This window comes from Apteryx rowi, unplaced genomic scaffold, assembly GCF_003343035.1.
Source record: "Apteryx rowi isolate R43461 unplaced genomic scaffold, aptRow1 scaffold_98, whole genome shotgun sequence".
Classification (NCBI taxonomy): Eukaryota; Metazoa; Chordata; class Aves; order Apterygiformes; family Apterygidae; genus Apteryx; species Apteryx rowi.
Window position 1 is genome coordinate 2,159,138 of NW_020451293.1, and position 24,434 is coordinate 2,183,571.

General features: G+C 36.5%; 1 protein-coding gene across 1 annotated transcript in view; it reads right to left on the bottom strand.

The window, feature by feature from the left end:
* The window catches only part of DOCK3 (dedicator of cytokinesis 3), a 194,611-nt gene that overhangs the window by 146,399 nt on the left and 23,778 nt on the right, over positions 1-24,434 (bottom strand). The gene's annotated exons all lie outside the window — the stretch shown is intronic.

Genomic DNA, 24,434 nt, shown 5'->3' on the forward strand with positions numbered 1-24,434 from the left:
TACTCCATGATCATGACAATGTGCCCTTTTCAGCTTCAGTTCCTGGGCTTATTCTTTGACAAATATTTCATCTGCTTTAAATATAATGAGCAAGTATTGATAGAGCGCTAAAAATATGGTGCCCTTTTCTGAAAATACAAGTTAGTCCCCTATAAGGAGGGGACTATCAGAGAGTAGATACCAACTGTGGAAAGCCAGAGGAGCATTAGCTGTGATCTCAGGCAAAGTTATGAAGTGAAGCACAGATGCAAGATCAATGAAAGTGATGGAGAACACCTATGGGAGACAAAGGAGAGCTAGAACAGAGTTGAAGGTAGTTAAATTCCAGCTTTGCAGGTAGCAAAGGTTTTGGAACAGTCAAGAAATAATTTATAATCCCCTCCTTCTGATCTCAGGAGTCTAGTAACTAATAAGATCCATTTGGCAGAGAGGACCACACATTTTTAATTACTTTCCTCTGCCTTTCTCTCTGGATTAAGCAAACAAAAAACCCCCTCCAAAACTCATCATTAAGCTAAGATAATCAGTTTTCTTTACATGGAGGTAGGAATCCTGCTTAAATCAAAACAGATGATCCTGGACACCACATGTTCAGAAAACTTGTTTTAAGGACTATAGCCATCTGAGCAATCTTAGTCAGTGGGAGTAGCCCCATAAAGAAACCTGAAACTTTTTTCATCTTGTTAGTAACTAAATAAAAATAAAAGCCAGTCTTACATGTAACTGTTCATTCTGCTTTACAGTGAATTTTCATATGACCTACCACATCCTATTTTTCGTCTTGCTCTTTGTCACAGGTTACCAAGCCACGAGCACCTTAGCAGTCCCTCTAGAACGATCTGCTGTGTGCACATTTGTGAACATATCTGGCAATTGTTTTGTATCCAAAATATTAAACTTTTTTGCAAAAATTTTTATGGTAATAATTGAGGTGTGTCAGGGACAAAGTATCTGTATAGACGTAATGAACTGAGGAATCTCTTATTATAAGCAGCACAAGCCTGTCCTCCAGCATGCCTTGTTGCCTTATTTTATTCCCTGTAGCTAGATGCAAAATACATTTCCCATGTTTCTATGATCTATTACTACTGACAAGTCCCACTTTGTGTTGCTTAGATAACCTTCACACGTACAGTTACACTTCAAAGAGTGGAAGTGTGGCATTATTTTTTTCTCTTAATGACCCCTTATTAATTCTACGGAGATCAAAAGTCAAAAGATGTCTCTTGTATTCTGTTTTTTAAACAGATAACGATACAAAATCTGCAAAACAAAAACAAAAGCAGAGCAGAGCATGCATTTTCCATCTCTTACTCAATACTCCTAGTGAAGATTCTAAAATTAGAAGATGGCTGACAAAGGTGTTTCATGCTTCAAAATAACAACTAATTCACTGTTTCATGCCTACAGTGAATAATAGCTCAGTGAATATACACTGAGATATTATTAAACAGTCTACCTTTGTGTTTTTCCCTAAATAAATACCACATGACATGAAAACATATATGAGATTGTTGTATTATGGAAGATGACCCATTTAAAATCACTCTTGTTATCATGAATACATTTAACACTATCATAAAGAAGTTACAATTTTGTGTTTCTACAGAGAAGTCCCTTCAGACACTTCCTATACAATCGCCTTGGGTTATAATGGGGGAGAGAGGTAAACAAAATTATTTTTATAAGGGCAAGTGAGTGGGCTTCTCCCAGGTTTCTTGTTAGAGATTTAGGGATCTAATTTTGGATATTAAAGCCTGCGAACATCATAAGCGCATGAAAGGAAATAATGCGGATGGAAACAACACACAACTCAAGTCTCTCCAAATTTGTTTTTTTTAATTAAAAAAAATTTATAAAAAAGCTCTGCTAGAAATTATAGATTTGTGCTATATCCATAGTTTAATCTTATCCAAAGTCTTTAATATTATTACCATACAAACCTTAAACACTACAAAACTACAAACTTTACAAGAAATGTTTTAACAGTCAAATTATTTCCAAACAGTGCCATTCTTATGAGACTTCCTGCCATAAACAGATAATTCATTTCAAATCATTCAAATTAGTATTAAACAATTACAAGGATATGTTTTTACTTCAAAGAGACACTGTTCTTCTGGAAGAACAAAGAAGGATAAATAACTGTCACAATCTGACAATATGTAAGATGCTTTTTGACTACGGGTCTACAGTCTCTTCTCTCTTCTGGGTTTGCACTTCTCGTACAAAACAGATGAACTCAACTCTAATTAGAAGATCTTTGGCCTTCATATACACTTATCTGAACTGCATGATGAAACTCATCCTCGCATTTCATAGTCCTCACATTTTTGTGAGGACTATGAAACTGTTAATGGATTTGTATTTCCAGTAACAAAAGTTTTTTTTTTTTTTTTTATGTAAACAGAGCAGGATTGCCCTGTTTCAAGAACCTACAGTACAAGGAAACAAATATCATGCAAAAGATAGGCAGGAGTAATACAGATCAAAATATGACATATACCTCATTTATACAAATATCAATTATCCCAGCTACTTCTCAGTTTAGTAATTCTCAGTTGGGTCAAGTCACGGGCACCACAGATGAGGTGCCTTTTGATGAATAAAAGTCAATCTTTACAGGTCAGTACAAGAATTCTTAGGGATAAGGAAAGAAACTGAAGTAGTAAAACTTGTGGAAGGTGTGGATAAACAGGTATCCAGACTGGCACCTGTAGAAAAGCAAAGGAATTTAAGAAAACACAGTGGGCAAATATGAGCAAGTATTTAAAAAACAAGAGTTGTGACTATCGTGCAGGTTGTGATACCAACACACAATGGAAAAAAAGATTAGTACAAACCTATATGGGCCAGCTGTGTCCCTAGCACATTCCAGTTGCATTTCTGAAGAGTAGGTGCAAGGATGTCCCAAGTTTTTAATATAAAATAAAAATAGTTAGTCAAGACACCCCTAGCCAGAATCACTGAAAATTTTCAACGCTAAATCCTAAAAGTTAGGCAAGCATGCAAAGAGGAGCCTAATCAAATCATGTTGAGAACAGATCAATTTTAGAAGAGTCAATTCCTTTTCAAACATGTACTTCTGTGAGGACAAGAACATCTACCCTCCATAGACCTATTGCTTGCGGCTGGCTGTTTTTGTTACCAAGAAGGTGCAAAGTCTAATACAAACAACGTATTCTTAATGCTTCTCTCTGTGCTTCTACGGGGGGGTTTCTCTCATGCCTAGTAGTAAGCAGAATTCATACTACGTATTTTTACTCAGTTCAAGGTACTAATAGATTCTCTCTCTTCTACCAAGCTACCATTTTAAACAAAACTTGTAGGTACTTCATTTAGGTTTCAAGACTTCTGCCAAATTTAGCTGCAGTCAGGCAAAAAAGACCAAAATGAGGTCTTCACAAAGTTTTTCCACAATAAAAGGAAACTCGATACAGTTTTATAGAAAAAATACCCATACTTCTAAAAAGAAAGGTAGTTCAACAGATGGCATAATTCTAAGCTGAATGAACAAACTCTAAAAAGAAATGGTAAGAAACTAAGTATTACCAATGTCGGAAAACATATGGAATGATAAAAATATGGATGGTGAACAGATGGTAAAGTAAGGAGCTGAAGACTCAGCAGAAATATTTACATCTTTACCTTATTCCGCTACCTCCTCTCTAAACATAAGGTTTAACGGAAACAAGCTACTGGACTAAACAAACTTTTGTCGTGTTGCAATACAACTGTTCTTATAGGCTTACATAGAAGGAATTACAGGGTAGGGGAGCTCTGCAGAAAGCCCTGTTCTCTGAAGGAATGAAGGAGAGAGATGCACATGGTCTACCTTTGTTTTAGGCTGCCTTGTTCTGCTTGTAAAAAGCCTGCAATTTTTTGAAAATTATGGGCCAAAGCTCTTAGCTGAGTATTTAAGTATGATTCCCAAATAATTCAATCTAGACACACATGCATGGGTGCCTAGATGTCTAATCCTGTTTTATGATAGAACTAAAAAGTACTTTAATAACAGTTAAAAAAAAATACAGAAAACAGAGTGAAAAGTTACATTAAGCAAAAATAAGGAAGGTAGGTAAACTACTAGTACATTTAGAATGGGGTATGGTACCGTCCTGCAGTTTTCATAGGAATCGGGGGTGCAGTTCCCACTTCTTAGAGAGCGCCACCCYTGATGAACAACATTAATCTCTCAAACAGGCAACAGATGGAGAAGGAGGGCACCTCACTTTTACTTTATTTTCATTCTTCTACCCCGAAGTTCTCTATTTAATAAGGATGCATTAACGTCAATAGCATTTATCTTCTCCTATAAATATTCACAGCCTTCAGCCTCAAACAGAAATTATTTACTCTAACGTAAATCTGGTTTAAATTGATTCCCTTCTGTATTCACAGTTAGAGGGCATTTCAATTTGCAGTGTGCATTAAAGCAGAGAAACTATTTTACATTGCTACTAATAAATTCTTCACAGATTTTTTTGCCAAAGAAAACATCTAAAAATGGTTTAAATACTAACACATGATGTAACAGGAAAACTTAAATGGAAACAAAGAATGATGGAGCATCAATAAAGAAAATAAAAGAGCAAAACAGCAAAATAAAGCTTTTAAAAGATAAGCAGATATCTTGCTATAAAAGCTTTTCCCTTTTATTAGAATAAATGACAGGTCTGAAGCTACAAGAATTCTAGCTTTCCCCGAGTTTCAAAAAACAAACAAACAAAAAATCTCGAAAGAATGAAAACTGTGATATGAAGTCTTAAACTATAAAGAAGGTGTTTTCATATGGGCATCCTCAAACTTGTAGTATACATGCAAACTCTTCTCGTCATTCGTTATTCCCACCATTTCTCTGAAATGTACAGGAAATTTCATTTCTGCAGAACTTGTAAAGCACATTACATGCTCTTAAATAGAGAAGGAGGTTAGCACAAGAAGCTCTGTACAATGAAGTAACAGTTGGAGCCCCTCCAAAATTATTTCAGATCCCTGAGGACTGCACATTTCTACAGTTTTTCTACAGCAATTAAATTAAAACCCTCTATGACAAATGCAGAACCTCAATTATTTGATCTGCTCCAAAAATCAAATGGCATATTTACATCAAAGCCATCCACAAATAAGACCAAAAACCTGGTAATATACTGTGTCTGTTCCAAACTAAATGAATATTGCTAAAGCACAGCTTATCGAGGCTATAAATATCTTTCAAAAAGGCACCCAGGTAATATTACAGGAATACCAACATTTAAGGCAATAACACACACAAGACAGAGGAGGACAAGTCTTCGTAATGCTATAAAAGCTATTAATTCCTGAAAAGCACTTTTTTGTTTGTTTGTTTTAAAGACCTCTTTTGCTGTCTGTGAAGGACAGCAGCAAACATTTAAACCTATTATCACAATGCTCTGTATTTAACAGATCAACACATCAAGTTCACAGCTTTCTACAGAGTACTATGAAAAGTGTATTTAGGAGAGGTTAGTGCCACATTACTGTCTTTCAGGAGAAAAAAGAAGCTGCTTCTACTTGTTCTATCATCTCACAAACCTTAAATGTCCAACCTAAAGATGAAATTCAGACCCTATTTTCTGTTGTTAGTAATATAGTATGGTGTAAAGAAAATCATATTTTTTAATCTTCTTCTACAAGCAGCTTTCCTGGTTTAATTCCAAATACGAGTTATTACACTAGCACTCAAGACTTATTTTAACCGTTCTATCTTTTCCTAATTTATAACTTCATATATCTGCGTTATATTAGATAACAACAACAACAACTTGGGACAAATAAAAGACAACAACATTTAAGAGTCACAGAAATAATTTTAAATGAATCTGACAAGGCTTCGGTGCTTGGCTTCGTGCTATTACCTCTTGTATTCTTTTGTTACTTTTAGGCTCTACATCCWCATAGTTTTCTTTATCAGCAAGAAAATATACCCGAGCTGGCCAAAATAAGACAGGTCTTCTGGGTGTAAATCGGTGTTGTTTAGTTTTTTAATTAACAGAAAAACAGGATGTAAGGAAAGGAGACTGGCATTCTCCAGGGAAGAATAAGGAGAGGCTCCTTGGAATAAGGACACTGAAAACAGGAAAGATTTGGTTGAAGAAATATCCTAAACTGACACTTGGTCTCCAGCCCACCAAATCCTGGCTGCCACCGATGGTGGCTGAGGGTTGGAAAAATCTGCATAATAAAGAGACTGTGGAAGAGACTGCAGCTTTACTGTTATTTTGTTGAAATTAGATTGAAGTTTTTAATTCATTAGGAGTAGTGGCAACATTAACCTCTTTTCATAATGTCATAATAAACTTCTAACAAAGCTTGAGGAAATGGAATTGAATGGTATAATTATTCTGACAAACTTAGAGATTTAATTCTTTATTCAGCATATTCAGCAACAAGTGACATTAATAACACTCTCTCCCTTCTCGATCCATATTACATTTATTGAAGCCAGTTCCAAATCCTTTGCATATTAAATGTTTTTAATTTTTTTTCAATTTGAAATGTAAGAACTTGCAATTTTTTAAGATAAGTTTATTTTCCCTTCTAAGGAAGAAATGTATGTACAAAAGTTTTTTGCCGTTTCATCAAGGATGATTTTGTGGTTTCTAATTTCCTGTTGTTTCCCTCCCCCCTCCCTTGTTTGACTGGCTTTATCACGTCAGGTAACTGTTAAAAGGACACAACAAAAAGATAATACAGGACACTCTGCTTCACCATCTTTAGTCGATTTAGTAATACTTTCGAACCAAGTAATACAGTGCTGAAAGAGTCCAGGAACACTCAGACAGCTACAGGAAGGGGGCCCCAAACATCCCACTGCCCAAAGTCAGCACAACTCAAGTGGAAGCATGACAAGCTAAGGAGAAATGTCTGTAGACCAATTACAGGGGAAAAAAAGAAGAAAAAAAAATTCTGCTACATAAATACTGCTGACTTTTACAGCAGACTATGCTGTCCTACCTCAGGAAGATATATAAAGACCTTCTGTGTTGAGTATTCATGGCTCACATTTTCAAGATGCCCTCTGAGCTTGAGAGCTGGACAATTTTTATTTATTAAATGAGGCATCACTTATCCTGATTGTAAGATTGGAAAGCTTGGGGGTTGAAGAACAACAGGAAACATCACGAGACTTGCAATAGCTTCTCAGAGCTGGGCAACACTAAAAATGACCTGTTCCAGCACGGTGCCCTGCCCAACACCCTCTCTCCACAAGAGCCAGGGTCACCACAGGAGTGCTGCTTTTGGCAAAGACCATTACCTCTCACTGCATACTTTGCATGCACTTTCTGTTATTCTGGAGCCAGCAGATACCATATATGTCTCCAGGAAATTAAACACTGGTATCTCAGCATCCCCTAAATTCATGTAATGACAACACACAGGAATTTCAAAAGGAGACAGCTGATAGCAGACAAATCAGTAAAACTGCTCCAAAAGAGGGAGCAGAGTATAAAATAATTTGAAACCAGAATGGTAGATGGTTAGTATTTTACAGAGAAGAAATTAAAGTATAAAAGGGCAACCAACTTTTCACAAAGGCTAAAGCATAATTAAGATTCCAAAACATCCTACGACAGACTTATGGAAGAACTTGCTAAAAACACATTGTTTATTTTTAGCCACTTCAGCTGTTATCTTGGAAGTACCAGGAAGAAACTGGAAAGCAAGATTAACACAGATCTTGAAAAGAGAAAGAAGATATGCATCACATGAGAAAGAGGGAGTTGGAGAGAATCAATGTAATTCTAATGCTGCATTTTGTGCTTCTGGGGCATTTTTACGTTCAGGATTCAAAACCACCATTTGAGGTGGTTCTCATTCTTTAATAGTTAAATTTCTCAAAGAAAAACATGGTTTTAATGAAGCCTAGCGGAAAGGTTCCTTCTTAAAACAAATACAATAACTACTGCCTCCATATTCAACTCTTTGACCATTAGGATATTTCATTTGGCTCAATAAAGTCTGCCCTTTTAGTAACAGTTATCCATCTTGAAAGTGTGTTACCGAATGACTCTCTTCTACATGCCAACATTTGTATAAATCCTTAGAACACTTAGTACATCATATCATCCARGATGATCCAGAATCAGCCAGGGTCAAATGAATACTCATATTACCTAATCCCTCTTCCAATCTCAGTTTTTTACCGTTTTGGAGCTGCTTTACAATTATTTAAATGCAAAACAAAATATAACATTTAGAAGAAAACTTCCTGCCCATGACCAAAGGGACATATTCTTCTTCAAAATTAAAATAATGATTTAAAAAAAAAAAAACCACAATATTTTGAGGTCATTTTGCATATTCTGGAGAACTTATGAGAAGTTCTATAAGAACTACATGCTTATGCTGGGGAAATTAAATGAACCTTTAATGTCATTTTTAGCAACATCAAATGCTTTTATTTCCACTTGGAAGAAATCTGATGACATTTTTATTAGAAGGTAGATTASTGAATAATTAGCACATTCACAATAGTTAACACAAGTCATATTGTCCAAGTTATGCCTTACACAACAAATATCTATTAAGATATTGAAACAGAATACAGTGTATAACAACAAGTGCTGTCAGATAATTATTTCCCCCTTAAAACAGCCTCACACTCGTGTGCCAAATTTTCAAGTTGATAAAGACCTCTCTTTCTCCCCAAAGCATTTTCATTGCGTTTAAGTTAAACATCTGCACTACCAATGCCATTCCCCTGTTTAAGGGGAAACTTCACCTCCAGTGGAGCTGAAGTGTGTAACCTGATGCTTCCACGCCTTTTGCAGATTCTGGTATAAACTGGCATACAGTGCACAAGATTCTCATCCACACACGTGCACTGGTCTGGAAGTGGTACTATTACTTTGGACCTGACAAACACATCAGGAAAAGAAAAATCTTCAACAGAAATCACAGGGGCTGTAGAACTAGGTCTATGTATGTAATGTTAAACGGCTCTAACAAGTGTTCACCTCCATTAGGATGTTAACGCAGCTCACTCAACACAAGTTAATAATGTCAGAGATTTTGCCCAAAGCCAGTATTAAAGTTGCACTGGGGCACCTAAATTAAACAAAACAAAACAAAAAAAACCCACACCACCAAAAGACTTGATTATTCCAGTATTTAAACCAGTATTTGCAGACCACTTTGATTACTGTTCCTTTTAACTAATGATCCGGGGCGTGATACCACCATTTGTCATACAACATTTCTGTGAATACCTAAAGATGAGGGCTGAATGTATTTCAATAGTTTTCCAGTTGTATTTTTCTTGTGCAACTTAGAGGGAAAAAAAAAACAAAAAAAATCCCAAAGAGTGAAGCCATTTCAATATTGCTCAACTGCAAACTTTTCTGCTACACTTTTCATAGACAGGTTCCAGTAAATTTTATTCCTCCAAGAGAGGAACTTGAGAGGAACAGTTCTAGGTGAAAAAGGCATAGTGGTTGCTTGTACCTTAACCTGTGATAGCATCTGTCATTCGCTTATGATTTTGGTCACAACAGTCTGTTTCAGAGTCAGCAAGTAACAGGAAAATTCAGGTTTTGTTGTACAGTATTTATTCTGCAATCAACTACTTGGCACTAACATTAACCATAATTTCCACATCTCTACATTTAGAGGTATTCAGAGTAGCCTCCTTAAATTATGGTAAAATATGAAACATTAAATAAATTTGTAGTTAATAATTCCCACCTGTTCCTCTCAAAAAATTTGACTTTAGATTAGGAGCATCTTGCTATTTAGCCAGAGATTAATAGAAAGCAATAGTTTACTTTCACATTTTACATGTAGCATTTACTCTTGTGAATTTAACAGCAGCGGAGACAATTAAAAAAAAAAAGTCTTTTTCTAGGCAGGATGGACTTTAGCCAGCCAATTTACTCAAGATGTTAAAAATAAATGATAAGCTAAGGTTCATAGATTTACAATKTTTTCACCCTACAACAACTGAACCAAAGCTACTGGTAAAGTCACAGCTGTTTACACACACTGGAAACATTAATCCTAACCTTTTTTTAAGAAGAGGGGAAAAAAGAACAAGGCAAACCACCACAGTATCTCCTGAATTATTAAAAAGTTCTAATACTAAACCGTAACTGAGAGCTTTCAAAATCAGATACCACTGTCCAGTGGAGAAAAATACTCTAGGGGAAAAAATAACCCATTTACCTAGCAATTTAAATAGAGAATCAATCGATTTCTACTACTTCACATACAGATGTTTAGCACAACTCTAATCCAGTTAAGAAGTCTTAGTTTTCTCTACATAAGCAATTACTTGGCAGAGATCAGAAAATAACACTCCCTGCCCAGCACAGAAGACCAATAGGAAGTGACTTTTTTAAATTTTTTACTTTTAATTTCAGGGGGGTTTTTTGGGTTTTTTTGCAAAGTCAGCAGAAGGTCACCTGGCAGGATTCCCTAACTTAAAAATCTTCAGATTTTCAAATTTTATACTTCTGTTCTGCATTATAATGGAATTATTTCTCCTGGAAGAGCAGAGATTAAACACAAAACTGAGAAAATGAAAATCTGAATGCCATTATACTTGAGTATTTTCCCCCTAGTCAGAATAATTATTCTTTCTGGTCCTTTTAGCCATTTTGAGCTATGTAAAACCCATATTGATGTAATGACATTTTAAACAGTAATGCCCAGGACACAAAGCTAACGAAAGCTAGGAGCTGTTTGATTTTGCTGTCTGGTCAATACGGACATCCCTGAACCATGTAGAAGGAGCTGGCTATGCTCAGGCACAGAATATCTTCACGTTTTAGGGAAGATGCTTCCAGACAGCTAATGGCAAATGGAAATACRCTGCATGATCAACTCAGACGTCTTGCGACAAGACCGTTGAGTTTCAGAACAGCCATAAATATTGTTACAGAAAGAGTCTGATGCATCAAAGACAGGCAAGTAAACATATATAAACAGGTAATTTCTTCTGTCTTGACTGCAAGCTCACCACCGCGTATGACCTCTGGAAGAACACTCGTGAAATAATAACTGATTCCTATGCAAGCTAAAGATAAGCTGCTTCGTTCTGTGAAAGAGTGAGTGAAGCAGACCAACTGTAACCTCTGGTGCTGAGCCGAGAGCCACCTCATAAGACAGGGGAATTGAAAATATAAATTATGATTTAGTATTTAAACACAGTGCAAAAGAAAAAAAGGCAGAAGGCAGCAGGAAGTGTATAAATTACAAATAAAACCTGTTTACAAACACCTGATTTTACTTGTTCTTTTTTTTTTTTTTTACTGGTTCTTCAAACTTTTGGTGAATAAGAGATTAAAATAGTTAAAATGAAAGATAAGAGGTAGAGCTGCAACTAAAAAGGTAAGAGAAAACAGGTAAAGCTTTCAAAGATAAAGAATTAAACTACTTTAGTTTAAAAATGTTGATACCATGTATGCGATAGCAACACTGCAAACAGACTTGTGGCTAGCAGCTATTAAAACTGCAGATTTTAAACAAAGATCCTGGTAACATCAGAACACACATGTTTTTTCACCTAGGGAAACTCATTATTACAAACACCAATTATCCAAGCATCAATACATTACTGTTAATGTGGGATATTTTTTTTTTCCACCTGTTTTAAATAGGGTCACCTTGGAGGTGAAAGCTAGGTGTTTTCACTAGTGCTTAAAGTGAAATAGTGTGCTCCATAGACAAGAGCCAAAAAGAAGAGAAGTATCATTACATGGGCTAATATTTAGCTTGGGCATAATGGTTAAAAACTCCAGTTAATAAAAACAGAAACAACATAAATGATCACAGAATCTGCATTATTTCTTAACTGAACCACAGCATGTCTTACAATGCAGTATCCTCAAGTGCACTGCTCATTCCCTAATACCGCATCAACAGAGACTCAACAGCAAGAGAACTAGCCCTTAGCACACTCTTACACCTTTTTATAGTATGTAAATGATTTCTGGAGATCTCTCCCTGGAAGATATTCAAAATATCTGCTGTTCTTTACACTATTCGAAACATAGGTAAGCCAAAAATGTGTATGAATGTCAATCTTTTTTGCAGTTTATACATAAATAGTTGAAAAAAAAAGTGTCCTTGCCAAATAGATAAGAGTCAACAAAAGCTAAAAAGAGCAGGTTTAAAGGGGTACAGGAATTAGCATATCATCGCTGAATCACATCACTAGCAAATAACTTCTAAAAACAGTCTGGTTTTTATGTACAATTCTCCTGCCCGAAAGAATATCAAAAATATCAGTACAGTATATCCACTTCTTCTTAACATTTTTTTGTAATTTTAGTAATACCATTTTTCAACACAGCTGGTCCTGACTAAACAGATTTAAAGATTCATCAACTTCAAGACTATAAAGGATCACTGTGATTATCTGGTCTGATCTCCTGCAGGGCACAGGAGAGAGAAACTCACTCAGCTTGCTGCAACATAGTTTCTGTATGATAATACTGCAACATATTTAAAAAACAATCCAGTCTTATTTTAAAGATATCTGTGATAAAGAAATAACTGCTTTCCACAACAAATTTATTTTTATTGTTAGTTAYCCTAATTATGAAAAAGTAACTTTATTTCTATCCTGAATTTATGTGGCTTCAGCTTCTAAAAATTCAACTTCATTTTTTTTTTCCTTGACTAACAATTATCTACCTGAACCATTTCTCCAAGTAACYATTTGTAAATCATAAATGGGCAGACTCCTCACTGAGCCTCTGCAGTTTCCCTGACTAAATGAGCAAAGTAATTCCTTCACTCTACTGCATATTGGTCAGCCTTCCTTTGGAAGTATTATTCCCACTTTGAGAGATTACACTTTGAGAAGGAGTAGGTAAACCGGTGATTCTTTAAAGCGGTGAGAATATCCAGAAGACACAATACATTAGAATGATTGGTTTTTGATTGTTTGGCTGTTTAGTCTAGAAAATAGAAGATTCAGGGAAACAATTTAAATTGTCAGAGGAATGGAATCATCTCTTCTCCATGTCCACGGCAAACAGAACTAGAAATAACAAGCTTCAAGTAAGGAAGGTTCAGCATAGGCTTCAGAAAAAAGTCTTCAACCAAATGGGTCAAAAAGCACTGGAAGAGACTGTATTGAGATCTTGCAGAATATCCATCATTGCATTTTTTTATTTTTTATTTTTATTTTTTTAAGGCAAGACAAAACAAATATATGTTAAAAATGCCAGTTAGGAGGACTAGACGACCTTGAGGTCCACTCTAGGTTTTCCCTCCTATCATTTGTACTGCAGAACTATGAATCTTTCCAGCTTTCCAACATCCGTTCTGGAGAGGGCACTGTAGAACCAGAAGCAGTTACTCAATCATTTCATCTAGTCTATACAGGCAGATTTTCATTTACTCTCCTCCTTTGCCCCCCAGGATGGCTCCCTGCCTATAACCACAAGACTTATTATCCTCTTAGTTATCAAAATCAATCAGTTAGCTGCAATGTTTCATCATATTGTCATTGCACCTGAGGACACAAACACCATCTGTATATACTTTCTACGTTTGGATGCATTAGAATAGATGCTGTCCAAGTGTCTGGACAGAAACTACAATTTCTAGACTAATCATTATTTAACTTTCTACTCTTGTATCATCAGCAACTTTTATAATAGGACTGAAAAAAAAATGGTGCAGTCTTATAAGAGGAGTGAATAAAACTGAGCCCAAACCAGACCCCTGCAAGTCCTATTACAAGCAGCACCTCTGGAGGATAATTGTCCATTTTCAACTACTTTGTTACTACATGGCTTAAAAACTGATGAACTGATAACTGCTATATTTAATTCTGTACTGTTAATTTCTTTAATCATAGGGACAAGGAAGGGTTAGTTTATGTCTGCAGAAGTCCTACATTTATTGTTAACTTTATCAATGCAATTTGCAGTCTCATTTAAAGGTGCAAGTGGTTTCTAGCTCTGACATATGGTTGACAATTTCTGGAGACTAGAATTGGAAAGCAGGGAGACTCAGCTATGACATTTTAAGATTTGAGGTCATAAAAGATAATTAGGCTGGCACAGCCAGGACAGTTCTTGTGGAGAACACACATGCTTATAGCCATATTGGTAAGATACAGACTGGACAAGCAGACAATAAGGTGAGTAGAAAACTGGCTGGACTGACAGGCTCAAAAAGTGATGATCAGTTGTACAAAGATCATCTGGTGGCCGGTTACCAGTGGCATCCCTCAGTGCGCTGTTTAACATCTTTACTAACAACGTAGATACTGGTATAGAGAGCACTCGGTCAGTTTGCCGATGATACCAAGCTTGGGGGAGTAGTCAATACACTGGAGGACAGGGCTGCTATTCTAAGCAGCTTCCCTGACAGGCTGGAAAAACAGACTGACAAGAACCTCATGAAGTTCTTCCAAGGCAAATGCAAAGTCCTCCCCCTATCTGGGATGGAAATACCCCATGCAACAAGGAACACTGGAGGCTGACTGGGCAGAAAGCAGCTTTACAGAAGACAACCAGGTGGTACTGGTGATCAAGCTGAACAGGAGTCAGCAACGCTTTGCTGCAAAGGCCAACCACGTACTGGGCTGTATTAGCAAGAATACAGCCAGCAGGTCGAGAGACATGATTCTTTTCCTCTATTCAGCACTCATGAGACACCTGGAGTATTCATTATTGTCTACAACTGCCTAATGGGAAGATTTAGAAAAGATGGACTCTTCACAGAGGTGCATGGGGATAAGAACAGAGGCAACACACACAAGTTGGAACATGGGAAATTTCAACCAGATAAAGAGAAACATTGTTTCCTGGAGGGTGGTCAAATATTGGAACAGGTTGTCCAGAGAGGTTGTGGGACCTCCATTCCGTAGATATTCAAAACTGAACTGGAAGCTTCCTCAGCAGCCTGCTCTAATTGGACCTGCTTTGAGCAGGATGTTGTATTAAAGACCCTCAGAAGCTCATTCCAACCTGCATGACTACGATTCTGTGCTTGTAAACTTAGGAAACACAGCAGTGAAACTCCCAGTGGGCCTTGAGAATATCCTTTGCCTGGTCTTGTCTGATTTTAAACCAAAATTGTGTCATGGAGATAAAAAGCACAGCAATAATCCAGTTCTACAACAGAAGAGTTTGCAACAAGTGTAACACCTGTTTTTAGGCCATTACAAATAGTATAAAAACTCTTTTTATTCATAATCACTGATTTGTTACATTGTAGTGTACCACTGTGATAGCACAGCTAGTTTAATCCACCATAAATTCATGTTGCTATAAAAAGGAGGTAGTTTCAGAAACCTCCTGTTGCCTGATCCTATTGTCTCCCCTCTGCACACTAAGACGGGCACCTGTACAGCTGTGCAGCGAGCCCCATCAAGAATCTGAGCTGCCAGGAAAATGGCACCAAAATTAAAGACGGCTAGCTTTCAGCCAGGTAATTCCCTAATGCCCCCTGCACGGCCACATGAACACCGGTGTGTGCACAAGTGCAGTACGCGCACGTTCTGAAGCCCAGCTGCCCATGGCTCACGCCTGTCGGCATTATCTTGTGCTTTGCAGTATGGCTGAAATCACACTGCTCTCCTCCCCATGGCAGGAACAATAAAATTACATTTTGCGCCTCTACCCAGCCACTATTTCCAAGAAAAATAATTTTCTGTTAGATTGAGTTAAAACTGGTAAAGAGATTCAGCGTAAATGATGGGGGAGTGGGCTTGGAAGGAAGAGGGAGAGGAAATTAGAGCATTCAAAGAACCAAGCACATCTATCAGGTTTTTTTGTTTTTTTTTTWAAAAAAAGGAAATATGCCTAACTTCTTTCTTTTCTCTTTCTGCAACTGTTTTAATAGCTGCATTCTGGCTTTATCTAATACAGCAATATCATTGGTTTCAATAACATCATCAAATTACAACTGTATTATTTCTAAACCTCTATGTTGGTAATACAGAATAATTCTTAAATGCAGATTTGGGCACTGACAGGATTACTGAAAACAAATAATATTATATGTAGACTCTCTCTCCACCACCTATATTATTTTTATAGCTTTTCTTGGGAAGGGGGGGGAGGGGGAAGGTGAAGAGTTCCCTCCCGCCCTTTCTTTTAGTCTAGAATACTTGTAGATATACTACTAATGTAGATTTATGTCATGACAGCCAACAGTGCTACAGCGAGAGCTGACATACCTGCAATTATTGTCAGACCTGAGACAACAAACTCACTTCAGCTACTTCAGATTACGAATCTGAAATCCAACAAAAAGCCTAATCGGATCATTAAAATCTTCCTCCAAGACTCCAAACTTGTCAATGTTCCTCCAAAACAAACTGCAGGAAACTCTACACTGTTCAATTTCTGTGAAACAAATCCCAGATGAAAGCTGATGGAAAACTTATCTTTGGTTTATACCTTGTTAACACTGGATTGATTGCAATCTTTTGAAAGGCAATAGGATATTCCCATTTCACTATCTTTTGCTCTCTGAACATCATAATTAGAGCATGCATGTATACCACCTTTTATTTGTGAGCTATGTGAATCTTCCTGAAAATTTTTTAATTCCAGCAAAAATGAAGTCATCACTTATTTTACTTGTTCCCTTCCATAATAGACTAACAATATAAAAGAAGTGCAACTTAAGAAAGCAAGAGGTACCCAATAAAAACCAGGGTTTAGGGTTTCATTCAAATAAAGATTGGTAAATGCATACAGTCACTGGGACTGGCTGGGAAAAGTAAGTGACACAGGGAAGCGGGGAAAGGGGCATAGAGAGTTAACGAGAAGCTCAGACTGGGAGCCTGAAAAAAGGGCGGCAGGGAGAGAAAAAGAGACAGGGGAATAGTTAGAAGGAAGAAATGGAGTAGCTGAGCTCCTTATACAAAGGTACAAATCAAAGTTTTCCAGCTTTTAGTTTAGTTTTGTTTTTTGTTTTTTTTTAATTTGAGGTGAATTAAATACTTTTCTTGGAAACTTAAAGTCTGGTCTTCAGAGYACAGCACCGTGCCAATTCAGATACTGGGATCTCTGAAGAACCATTAGGACAGTACCTCAGCTGTTACACTGGATGGGTCTTTCTGGCCGAGCAGGAAAGAGATGATAGGGTTTGATGTCTTTAAAAAAAACTGTATACAATGTTTAAATAATATGCAAGTGATATAGTCTCTTTTTTTTAATTATATTTTGGAAAAATTAAAAGAAATACCATGCTTATGTAAGAATCCAGAACTTATAGGAAGATAAACACTGAAAATCAAGAAGCTAAGTTACACTTCTCTTTCAAAAACCTCTCCCAATTACTTTACTTTGTTTCTTTGTATTCCTTCTTTCAATTATTTCTTGTGTGTAAAACATAATATCACTTCTATTAAACAATAAAACTTGAGGAAACAGGCAGAAGAGTTTCTGAAAGGATAACACACTTCTCCAAAGACCATGAATTGCTATTAGCTCAAAACTGAGGTATAAGCAATTTAAAGAATTATATGAGTATCAATTTAGTATCAAAGATAACTTTTTTTTTTCCAGTTCCAGCATTTACAGAAACTGATGTTATGAGAAAATTATTCAAGGACAAAGTCAAGCACTCAAAAAAAATAAGGAAACAACTGAAATTAATCCAGGCTCCTGTACATATGCATTGCAATATATTTTTTAATTGTGTGACCACATGCAGGACCCCTCTTTATTATGACCAATTAATGAACAGCTGTTCATATTTTCTGTATCCTTTTTGGCTCAGTGTTATGGTTCTTAGGGCTTAGCTTACTCCAAACTACTCAAACCTTACCACGAAGGCAGGAATTCCCCATTCCTAATGACTTCTGCATAGCATTCGGCATTCAAGTACTTCAAACACTCACGTATTTTCACAAAACTACTGGAAGACTGGAGATACATATATTTTTTTTTTTGAGCTAAGTGTAAGAAGGAGTTAAGAATAAAAGTGTTCATTAATTTTGTGCAATGAGTTGTGGTATCTCCTATAAAACCTACATGAAAGATGGAAGGTCACAACCCTTTCCTAGGAAACATTAGATTTTCTTAATTGTAAGAGTGGGTCTCCCTCCTCCTGCAAGCCGTGGTCACACTCGCCATTCAYTGGGGAACCATTGTAACATATGAGGAAGGAAGGGGGTTAAAGATAACAACCTCATAGGCACTTACCATGTGGCAAGTGACCACAAATTAAGGGTATTATGATAACTCTCACACAAAAGTAGACTAAACTGAGAACACAGGCATCTCCTTGGTTCTTGAACGTTTGCCTTTGCAACCCTACTTAYACCTGTAAAAGTTTTTGTTATTTACTGATTGTCTTTACAGTATATCCACAATCAAAGGACTGGAAGTTGAAATAAGAAATACAGAAAAGGTTTTTAATAATCATGTTAAACATTTTGATTACAATTTAATACTTTATTTAAAAATAGGTATCCGTCCATTTGTCAGACTTACCACCAAGTTCTTAAATTACRATGCGTTTGTCTTCCTGGTTGTTTAGGAGGTCACACCATAATCAACTATTCCCTCCCACCCAGGCAAACGCAGTAATGCGGGAAGCAATCGTGTTGGGCAGGCCAACTGTGAGCTGTCCACTGCTGCAGCCACAAGGTTTTCAGTATGGCCATACTCACACTAATTCACCTAATCCTGGTTTTCAAACCCCACCCATGAAATGTTCGTACTGTTACCCGCTCCCTGTAGGGAAAGGTAGTTTATAAAAACGTTTTCTGTCTAAATCTTAAGGATAGAAATAACAACAGAAAGTGACATAAATCAAGATAAATTGCAGGATGCTTCTTGAAGCCACATGGACAACAGTGCCATACAGSCTGCCAAAAGGACAGATGTTCTTTGTTTTTCTATTAGAAAAAAAAGTCTGTCTTCTATAAAATGAAATCCAACAAGCTGTCTTTTTATTTCCAGTAAATATSCACAAGGGATGATCTTGTTCCTTCTAAATTCTATACATGCACACAAGCTTGCTTGCTCACTGCAAAAAGATAAACCATAAGGGAAATCTCCCTAACAGTCTGTTTTTCTCTCATTTTGACTTTTTAAAAGTACACAAGACCAAAATGAACTGCCCTATTTCCTCAAAATACATCTCTATAAAACTAAAATCAAGCCACACTACAAGTCACCTCTATTTCAAAYGTGATTTCTGTCAAAACATCATATTTGGAACAACCCAGGTTAGGCTCCCAGACTACACACGAGGAAACCCTCAAATTTGTGTTTGGATTAAGACCTTTTTTCCCCCCTGATCTAATCTAATTAAATCCTCAGTATGTTTACAGTACAAAAGAATGGTTCAAAAGCACCTGCAGGCCAGCCACTGGTTTCCCTAGGGGTAAATTCTGTGCAGTTTTGTTGCTGGTTGTCTGCTCACTGCTAATGTTAAAACGGCATGCAACAAAATCAAATTCTCACATTTTAACCTTGTGCATGTACTTTATATGTATAATGAAACACTTATCAGCATGTGGCAAGACAGGATATCGTTCTAAAAGGAAACAGTTCATTCTTAACTGCAAACCAGCTAATATTTTTGCAATTTAAAATTGATCAAGGGAAAAACACCCCAGAACTTGCTAACAATTTCAACATCAATAAGGCAGCTATTCTATTTACCAGAATGGAACATATTATGATTTCCCTTATCAATGACGAAATAACATTTTTCCTACAAAGCAAGAAGTTATAAAAATCCTGCACATAGTTTGTTGCAGTATGAATTGTCAAGGACACCAGAAGGTGACTTACATTTAATTCAGTCTCTATTTTTAAAATCTATTAAATCTATCCATCACCATGGTAACTCAAGAAGTATATTCCCCTCATACATTCTGGTTATGTATTTTCAAAAAGAATTTTTTTTAAACAAAAGAAGTTGATCCTAATCATCCTACATGATATTGTGAATCTGTACGTGGAAGTAAATGAAAACTGAGATACACTGCATGCTGCTGCACTATTGCTCACATTGGTCTTTGAATAATTTCTTTGCAAGTTCTGTGTCTTCAAAGAAAAGTAACTTTTAACCAAATATTGTAATTTTTCAAATTTTAATGACTTAAGTCTTGCTTGCAAACTGATCTTATTTTACTCTCCTCAGAATTTAAACATACTTCTAATTCCCTAAAGCTAGCTCCCAGATTTCTACAAATCACTGTGAGGGACTGACTGCATTAAATTTCTTAAAAATTAGGGAACGGGGGGAGAGTAATTATGGGAATCCTTTAGAATCTTAAAACGCGAAGCCCTTAAACTGAGCTTCAGCAAGTTAGATCTTACAACAAAGGGGAGATGTACTGAAGCCRACTGGATTTTATACAGCAGTGACCTAAAAATAGATAAACAGATTCTACATGAGCTCAGTTCTAATAAAGAAGAAACATACAGTTCATGATATCCACTAAAAACCTCCAAAAAGCATAGCTAGTAAGTTTAAGKAAATGCAAATCTCAATTTAACAAAGCAAAAAAAGGACTTTTCCCCATCTTTCCAAAGATGATGCAGATAAGGGGCATAAAAAAACCCTACGATTTTCAGTACAAAAAAATTCTGCCTAAGATAATGATCAGAAACACTGATATAAATCACACTTTGGGACACTCTTCTTTACTCCCAACTTCACCTTCCATGACTGAAGGAATCACATTATAAAAATATCTACCTTCCACATACAGCACTGAAGTGTTCACCACGCTCCAAATCATTCTGCACATACTTTGCAACCCAATCAAAAAAAAATGTTAAAAGTCATGCAAGTATCCTCTGGTAACCAAATGACAAATCTGCTAAAAGCCTTTAATTAGGTTGCTAAGCAATCACGTGTTTTCCCAGCAGGCTGTTCCCTTTGAGAAACTGAAGAACTACATGTTACCGCAATATCTTGAAAACTCTTCGTTTCCTTTATGCTCTATGCAGCGCTTAAGACTAAATCAGCTGAAGGAGTCACAGTAATTGTGGCATGAACTCATATCCAAGTTYCTGGCCACTCCATGAAGGTCCATCCTTCACTCTAACCATGGAAAGAGATGGAAGCGCAGAAGTATTTTCTGTATGAAGTTTAGAACCAACATTAGAACATAGGACTAGAGATAACACTATGATGAATTTGAATTTTTCCATTAGTATCAAYTAAGATCTTAAGATATTAAGACCATTAGTATCAACTAAGAGCTAGGCAAGCTCTTAAGATCCTTCTTTCATAATACTTCAACAGACTAAAGGATTTTCCTATGTGCAGGTAACCTTGAAAATGAGTCAGAAAAGGGAAAGGATGGATATTTGCAAGCCCATCTCTGTACATACATTTCAAAACAAATACTTCATCTTTCCAGCAGTCTGTGTGCACAAACTATGAATAATGTATAAAATATGTTCAACCTTAACTTCCCAGCCTATTCCTCCTAGGGAGACTTTCTAAAGTAGAATTCAGATGCAATATATCTGTTTTAAAAGCTTTCACAGAATCACAGAATCRCTGAGGTTGGAAGGGACCTCTGGAGATCATCTAGTCCAACCCCCCTGCTCAAGCAGGGTCACCTAGAGCACATTGCACAGGATTGCATCCAGGCRCGTTCAGATCATAYCACACTTTTTTCTGTCTACTCAGTTTAAAAAATGGTATCAGCAATTCCACAACTTCATCAGATTTGAAGCAAAAGCCAACTCATTAAATAAAAATCTCTCATAAAACACTTCAATACAAGAGTAAACTACATCAGCGATGCAGMGAATGGCATTTTTCTCCCCCATCAGTTTTGAACTAATGTTCCCATACAGTGGCCAGGGAAACCTTAAAAGATCCAAATCAGATGGGTGCAATTGCACCCGAGTCCTTTACCCACTCTTTTTTACTAGATAGGAACCTTAGAAGATTTAAAAGCATCCAACAGGAATTGTGATTCAGGCTCAGCTGGCATCCCTGCCCAGCCCAACTAGATATTCTTCCTGAAATTAAACCAGAAGTCATTCTACCCTCTCTTCCCCTCCCACCCCCGATGCAAAAAAAGTAGCAAATAACTGATCTGGCTAAATTCTAAATTGGATAATTATGTTTGGTCTCTCTATAGTCTTCTGCTATTTCAAAAGAAATGGTCCTCACATCACATCTTAAACTCTGAGGAATTTTTTTTTACTGTTAAAATAGCTACTATGCTCCATCTGTGAGTTTCAGTGATCTCTTTAGCTGACTTAACTCACAAGAGTCTTGTTTGACCTAATTAACTAAAGCTCAGGGAGAACTTGGAGATCTTTTATTTAGAAGCACTATAAAAATCTTATCAACYCATACAAGGTAAGAGAGAAAGTTAACTACCTTATTTGCAATATTTTTTTGTCCCAATGGAAGTCAGACTGGTATGCACAACTACATGATAGCTACACACAWGCATTTCACCATAAAAGATGCGATTCTGGTATCTCCATCGGTGCCTGCAGAAATCTCTCCTCCAGGTCTTTGCTTGCTTCTCTGCTCTGCCTTCCTCATCTCTTTGGAGTGGTCATAAGAACAAGTTCAGCTACTCACAGTGGTACCATTAATAATTATATTTTTCTTTCCATTACCACTCCCATATTAAGCATAATATTGGGGAAAGGAACCATTGGCATCTTTTCTTTACAAGCTTTTGTAATGCAGAGAAAGGACAAGTAGAACCTTTTTTTAAATTCCTTACGCTTCCCAAAAAAGGAAATAGCTATAAAGGAAATAACTACTTTGTCTAAATTAATCTAAAGCACAATATAGAGTATTTGAGCCAGGCAAAACAATAATATGAGATAAAAATACAAGATCATACACTTAGTTAAAATATATACATATGATCTCACACACACACACACACACACACACACACACACACAAAGATTTTGGAAAACGACAGCGAGACTAGAAAAATTCAAAATGAGTAGGTTAAGCAGAACAGTAATATTTTGACAAAAAGCAGTTATTAGAAATTACTGTTTCTGTGCTTGTCATAGAAGTCTGGATATAAGCAGATCAGAAAGAAGGAGAGAACTGCCTATTTATTTTCCAGTATCATGACACTACATTTATCTGTGCACAAACTATCTATTAAATTAGAGAAAATTTGTTCTTTTTTCTATTCCAGCACCATAAAAAACATACTATCTTAATTCCTTTCGAAAAGTTAAACATTTAAATCCTATTACTGATTGCTCAGTAATATATGAAGGTGATTTTTAGATAGGCATACAATTTTTAACTCTGAGTTAAAAYTGCTACAAAGTTATTATTACTGCTACAAAGAAATATCCAACATATAAAACAAAAACCTTGAATAACCTTTCTCATGGCTTCTCTGCAATAGTATCTGTATCCCTTTCYATTTCCAATGGGAGAGAAACCTGCATTTTCAAAAATCATGTTGTGCTGTTAGYATTTAAAGGGATGCAGTACCAGTTGCTTGACATATAACATGACATTACAGTAAAACAATGAAAACACCACACATCTTTTATTTCTACCTATGTTAGACATAGCCCTTCCTTTAAGAACTCATTGCACACAAATGCCTTTTTCTCCACAGTCTCAGCTTCAAGTCCTACCAAGACTACCACTTTGCTTTCACTTTGATAGCAAGAATTACAAGAATATCACAGCACTGAACAGTAGAGTGAACTCAGGCTCTTCTTTCCAATATGTGTTTCATAGACCTATAAACTAAAATTATTGGACAACTCTTATAACTCAAATCTCTTCCAGCTTCCCCACTCAGAGTTTCTTCCTAGCTATAGTACAGACACACTGTGGCCAGGAAGAACTGAGGAAGATTTCCAATATTCTACATGAACTGAATTCCTACAATGGTCTTTCTCACATCTGTGTTTCACTTTGCCCTTCAGTTTTAGTATTATTTTCCTCCCTCCAAAYTTCAACCGAGTTATTTTGCCTTGGGAAAGCATCCCTCTTAAGGCTCTGTTCTAACCCTTCCAGGCTTCCTAGATATCACATTCCAATTCTTATTGTTAGTCCAAAGGCAAATACAGCCCTTACAACATGTCCCAACCCTATTATTAAAGCGGGTTCTCGGAATTTTTAATTGAAGCAAACTTTGCCTTTCAAACCGCAATCCACGTAAGAAGGTTGTCAAAACGGATGAGATGAACATCTAGGTCTGTTCAGGGATGTTAAGAGATGCTGTACATTTTCTTTGGCAGTTGTCTCACAACACAACACTATTAAATAATGAAGTGCCTACTGTTACTACTTATAGGTACGGACATACTGAAAACAGCTGCAAGTAACAACTAACATTTTAACTCTTACTGCAGTACAAACTTTTCTACAAAGCTGACTAAATGCAGTAACATGATGAAGAACATTAATTAGATTTCTCAGATTATTCACGTTACATTTTGGGGATAATAAAAATTTCAGCTGGTATAGAACCAACAACAAGCAAGTATTTCCATTTACTCTCC